The sequence below is a fragment of the Nothobranchius furzeri genome, chromosome 12, assembly GCF_043380555.1.
Source record: "Nothobranchius furzeri strain GRZ-AD chromosome 12, NfurGRZ-RIMD1, whole genome shotgun sequence".
Taxonomy (NCBI): Eukaryota; Metazoa; Chordata; class Actinopteri; order Cyprinodontiformes; family Nothobranchiidae; genus Nothobranchius; species Nothobranchius furzeri.
In genome coordinates this window covers 40,783,423-40,789,688 of record NC_091752.1, presented here as the reverse complement: position 1 = coordinate 40,789,688, position 6,266 = coordinate 40,783,423, and positions in this window count along the sequence as shown.

Here is a 6,266-nt window from a genome sequence, read left to right as displayed (position 1 = left end):
AAAAAATGTTGTTTTTTTTAATCAGTAAAATCCTTCATCAGTTAACTCAGTAATTACCTCTGTTACAACTGATTGATTAGTTTTACTTCCTTTTACTTTAAATCAAAAAGTGTCTTTTTTAAAGGTAGTTTTCAGTCTTTCAATCTTTTATTTTTGTGTAAAACGTAACTAAAGATAATCTACCTTTTTCCATTCCTGGAATTTATTATGACGTCAGTTAGACTTGTTTTATAACTTATTAAAAGAGGGGTTAAACAAGGGTGTCCTATCTCTCCCTTTCTCTTTATAATTGCTACAGAAATGCTTTCTATCTTTATTAAAAATTCAGATATTGCTCCCTTAAATGTTATGGGATTACCTGTAATCATTAGCCAACTTGCAGACGACACAACTATTTTTATGAAACATCTTACAGAGACTCCTAAGATAATAGAAGTTCTTAAGGTGTTCTCCCAGGCCTCCGGACTTAGTCTTAACTTAAAAAAATGTGAGTTAATGCCAATTCATCAAAGTGATTTAACAGAAGCATATAACATTCCTATTAGGTCAACGGTAAAATACTTAGGAATACATATATCCAAAGACCCAACTGAAAGGGAAAACTTGAATATATGGAAAACAATAGCAGAGTGTCAAACTAAACTAAACTCCTGGTTGTTGAGAGACATCAGTTTACTTGGGCGTGTCTTTCTTACTAAAATGGAGAGCATATCTAGATGTATCTACCCCACATATTCACTGACCATTCCTAACAGAGCCATTAAAAAGATCAACCAAATCAACTTTGATTATATATGGAGGAAAAAAATGCATTACATTAAGAGAGCAGAAATGACCAAAGAATATAAAGATGGTGGACTACAAGCTATAGACTTTGAGATCATGGATGGAACACTGAAAATTAACTGGTTAAAATCCTTCTTTAACAATAAAAGCTTCTGGTATCATATACCCAGGGAAATCTTCAAAAGGTTTGGAGGCATTGACCTTTTGTTAAAATGCGATTTCAATATTAAGAAACTTCCGATTAAATTATCCCAGTTCCACCAACAAGTCCTTTTATATTGGAAACTTTTATACAACCATAATTTCACTCCACACAACACGCCAATTTGGAACAATAGATATATTACAATTAAAAACAAATCATTATATAAGAAGGACTGGATGGACAAAGGCATTTGGTCCCTAATTCATTTAACTGATAATGATGGGCGTGTGATGACCCATGAAAATTTCTGTCATAAATATAATATCACAGTTGATCAGAATTCATTCGCTTCCATAATAAGAGCCATCCCTATTCCTACATTAAATCTAATTCAAGAAATTGTTTCGAACTCTCATTCAGTCTCCCCTGCTCTTCCTCATCTAGTAGCTGGGAACTTCGACTTCAAGAGCGTTAAAACTCCTAATAAAACAATTAGAAAAATGCTTGATGATATTTCACACCCTTCACTGCCTTTCAGAAATTCCATTAAACAAATTTTCTCCATAGATATTATATACTCATTACGCTCTAAATACCTCAAATTTCCTATAACTCCAAAAGCCAAAGAAATCCATTATAGAGTTTTAAATGACGTATACCCATCTGGGGAATTCTTACGACAGAGATGTGGTTTTGAAACAAATAAGTGTGTATTTTGTGATGATATAGAAACCTCTGTTCATTTATTTTTTCAATGCATCTACTCTGAAGCTCTCTGGACTGATATACATGACTGGCTATACACAAAGATGCGTATTGAACCCTTGTCGGAGAACGATGTCATTTATGGAGCCATATTAGATAATACTGAGTGGGACTTTCTGGTAAATAACATAATCATTGTTGCTAAATTTTATATTCACAAATGTAGATATGGAAAGGTGAAACCTAGATTCTATGCATTTCATAACGAGTGTCTTTCTTTCTCCAAAGCCCTTAAATTTATGAAAAGTAAACATGCAATGAAACTCCTTAATCTTTTTGAAAAGTATGATTTGAAAACAAAGCCCTAGCTCTGTCTCTTTTTTTGTTTGTTTAATTTATTTATTTATCTTTTGTTTGATTGTTTCCTTCACAAATATTCTTGCTCTCTACGCAAAATCTCTTTTGTTATCCTTTTTTGCACCTGATCCCGGGTAATGTAAAGCAAAGGAATTTATGCCATGTTGTTTGTAAATGAAAAAGTTCAAAAAAAAAAAAAAACAACTTGTTTTATAACTTCCAAAAACATGGTGGGAAAAAAAAGTCTGAACTTGTTTTGAACTTCCGCAATCAGGTGCTGCCTGGGCTACAGCACCCCCTGGTGGTGGATGAAGAACATTGTAAATTACAGTCAAAAGGAACCTTTAAAAACTTATTTTTTTATCTGTGAACAAAAATATTAGCAATAGCACCCTTATGGAGGTAAAAAGATCAAAACAATCTTTCAACAATAATTTAATTTCTTGTTTTTTTCTGTTTATGTGTTAACTAATGTTAGCATCTTAGCCTAAAAGCTACAAGAACCCAAAAAAATACCAGTAATGTGACACTGACGTTAGTCCAGGCAGTGTTCAGAAAGAAAAAGTTTAATCTGGTTGCTTTGAGTGTTTTGACCTCTCCACTGGACAAAAGTAACAATAATTGCTGTAAAAATGCTCAAATAACAAGAAAAAGTCACAAGTTTGGAATAATTACTGACTTCTACTGAAAAAATGGCTTTCTTATATATATATATATATATATATATATATATATATATATATATATATATATATATATATATATATATATATATATATGTTTTCAGCTATCTTGGTTTATTTTTAGCCTCAAAAAAAGTTTATATAGTCAGTGACACATCCAGTAATGGCATTGCTGTCCTCTTCATATCCTTGGCGGAGAGTCATCCAATCTGTGGTCTCAAAACAACTCTGCAGGTTTTTTTTTAGCATCCTGTGACCATTTTCTCACAGCTCTTCTTGTCACAGGTTGCCTCTGAACAAGTGGTTTGTTATTGTGAGCAGAGAAAAACAAGATTGTGATCTGATTGTCCCAGAGGATGCCTTGTTTTGGACATGTATGCATTCTTTACATTTGCATAACACAAATCCAATGTCTTGTTTTCTCTGGTGGAGCAGCTGACAAACTTGAAATGTTGGAGGTGTAGCAGAGAGCGAGGCATGATTAAAATCACCAGATATAGCCACAAATGCATTGGGGTGCTGGGTTTGTAGCTTAGCGACAACGGAACTGATGGCATCACATGCATTCTCAGCAGTGGCTGAAGGTGGAATATAAATGGTTGCCAAGACAACACTGGTGAACTCTCTTGGCAAATAATATGGGCGACAACTTACTGCCAAGAGTTCAACATCTGGGCTGCAGAGACGACATTTCACTGAAACATGACATGGATGGTACCATCTGTTGTTGACAAGCACTGCCACTCCACCTCCTTTTCTTTTCCCGCTCCTCTTCAGATCTCTGTCTGCTCGTACAGTCAGGAATCCTGGCAGAGCGACGCTGGAATCGGGGATATGGTCCTGCAGCCACGTCTCAGTGAAACACATAACACTACAATGCCGATACTCTGGCTGAGTCCTTGAAAGGGCTTGGAGTTCCTCCATCTTGTTGGCCAGTGACCCCACATTGCCCATTATGATCGATGGAAGAGATGGTTTGAATTCCCTCTTTCTCTTTCTCCGTTTTGCTCCCGCTCTGCACCCACACTTCTTGCATTTTAGCTCATTTGGGATTTGTGGCTTCAGTTGAGGTATTATTTCAGCCGTCCCATTTTTAAATCAGCGGCTCCCGATTCTAAACCAGCTTGTTGCCATGGTTACACATCATAACAAATGCTCAAAAGGTGAAAAAATAACAGTAAAAATCCTCCAAGCTTCACAGCACCAGAAACAGAAAAGTAAAATGTCTGAAAAATACAGTTTTTCTTGAGAAACTAGAAGAAAAAAATGTCCAAGAAAAGGCAAAACTTATGTTGGGGTTATCTGGGTAGCGAACAATTAGTAAGCTTTAAATTACTTTTGGATTCTTCAATAAATTCTGTAAATATGAGAATATTTACTGATTTATTAATTAATTAAGATATTCTTAGACATCTCGGGGGCACCACCCCGTTCTACCGGGGAAAAATTGAATCCAAAACTCTTATCAGTCTTTCTTGAAGTTCGTAGAATCCTTGGAGCAGAGACTTCTCTTCGACACAACAAAGCTACTGGAGACAAAAATCTGAATTTTATAACGTTTAATTAACAGTTTGTCAAATGAATGAACAGTGGCATAAATGAATAATAACCATGTGATATAATAAAAGGATGTATATTCAAAATAATGTTCAAGGTGTTTTGTGTGTATGTATGTGTGTGTGTGTTTCTAAAATGGAGTCTGTATACAAGATGGCTGACCCCTTTGTCTGGCTAAAGTGTGGGTGGCAACTTGCACTTTAACTTCCAAGGCACTTAGAATCATAAGTAACTTAACCTTAAATTCACTCAAAACACTTCAAAATGGTCATGAAACAACACAAAAGATTAATCACGAATAATATCTTTTTAGTTTAACCACGTGGCCAAAGCAGAAAACATTTAAAGATACCAAACAATGATCAATAAGCAGTTTATTCTTTCAAAATGACCCGACGGACGTATTTGGGAACGAAAAGAGAAACTCGTCTGGTAATTTGAAGCAATAGCGCGGTTTTATTGCTTATTCTGGACTATAGAGGAAACAGGAGAAGAAGGAGAGAGAGAAAGAGATGAGTTCTGATCACCAGAAGAGCGAGGCGTCCCTCACTCTTTGAGTTGACGGTTCTCCTTGTTTCTCTACAGTTTCCGGCGTCGTCCGTCGGTTTGATGGCTTTCTCCGCTGTTTTGGCGTTCTCCGTGAGTTTGACGGAGTTGCGGATTTTCCCTTCACGGTTCTGTGGTCTCCCTTCAGCAGCTAGTGCAGCGAGCGGTTAGACAGACCTGATGGGCTTGTAGCTTAGCTTTTCCAGCGGTTCCGTGTCCGATCTGCTCCAGCAGTCAGCCTCCCGCTGGCTCACGTTGATCGGAGTGTTCGACAAGCGTGTCCTTACCGCCAGGTATCCTGGGCAAAAGAACGAAGTTCCTTTGTCTTTTCTGATGATTTATAGTCTTAGTTCGCGGGAAAAGTTCCATGGCCTCCCGCACATGCGCAGAACGTGTTTCTGGTATTAGGCGGTGACATCATCCCAATGCTTCCGTGTGCAAAGCATCATGGGAAATGAAGTTTCTTGGCGCTGATGTGATTATTTGCTTTTCAGAGCAATTTAAGCACAGTCATTTTGGAGAAAATCACTGCATAGTAATTTCCTCATGAGGTCAGACCCTCAACACTTACATATAGTCAACAGAGCTACTCCAACATGCAGCCACTTACAGCAGCGCAGTTTTGGAACTGTGGATGTGGATAACAGCGTTAAAACGATTGAAAGTAAAATAACTAACAAAACATATGTAAGGAAAATAGCTACATACCGGTAAATGGCATTTCTTGCAGAAATGCTGTTTGAATGCTGATTGCTGAAAAGCTGAGCAGATCGATCAATGTAACATGTAAGGATTTTAGGATTCTGGGTTGGAGCAGAGGCAGAAATTTGATTTATTTTTTATTTTTTGGCGGGGGGATAAACCTTGTAGTTTCAGAGAATAATTTGTGTGGGGGACATAAAAAATGTCTTCTTCCTGCTGTTTTGCAACTTGCAGGGTGGGCTTCCTGCATGAGCAAGTTCACAGAGAAACCAGCCAATAAGAGGTGTCCGACTATCAGGAAATAATAGGGAGCCTAAGTCACTTCTGTACCATGGGTTCCCGGAAGAACGAAAAAATGAATGCAATTCAATGGGCCTAAAAACGCTATTTTCTAATTCCACTTGTTTTGTGCGCATCACGAAAGTGACATCGTCAAACCAGACCGAACCAGACATGGAGAAAACTGAAGGAAAAGGGCTGTAAGTTCAGCAAACCTCACACAGGAGGAAAGAACCACCATAAATCTGGTCATTTGGTAAGTAGCAGCTACGCTAGGGGAGAGGAGATTATGTGGTGACGTGACATCACATATGCAACATGCCGATTTCTAGTTTGTAGTCATGCTAATTACAAACTTTTACAAGCTAATAAATCTCAAAGTACATGACTGGCGTGGTCGAAACACCCACCATTACTTTCATTTAAATTGCAGTACAACATATGTGTGATCCAGGGCGTAAGGCAAAGTGGATTAGAAAATAACGTTTTTAGCCCTGTTAACTTGC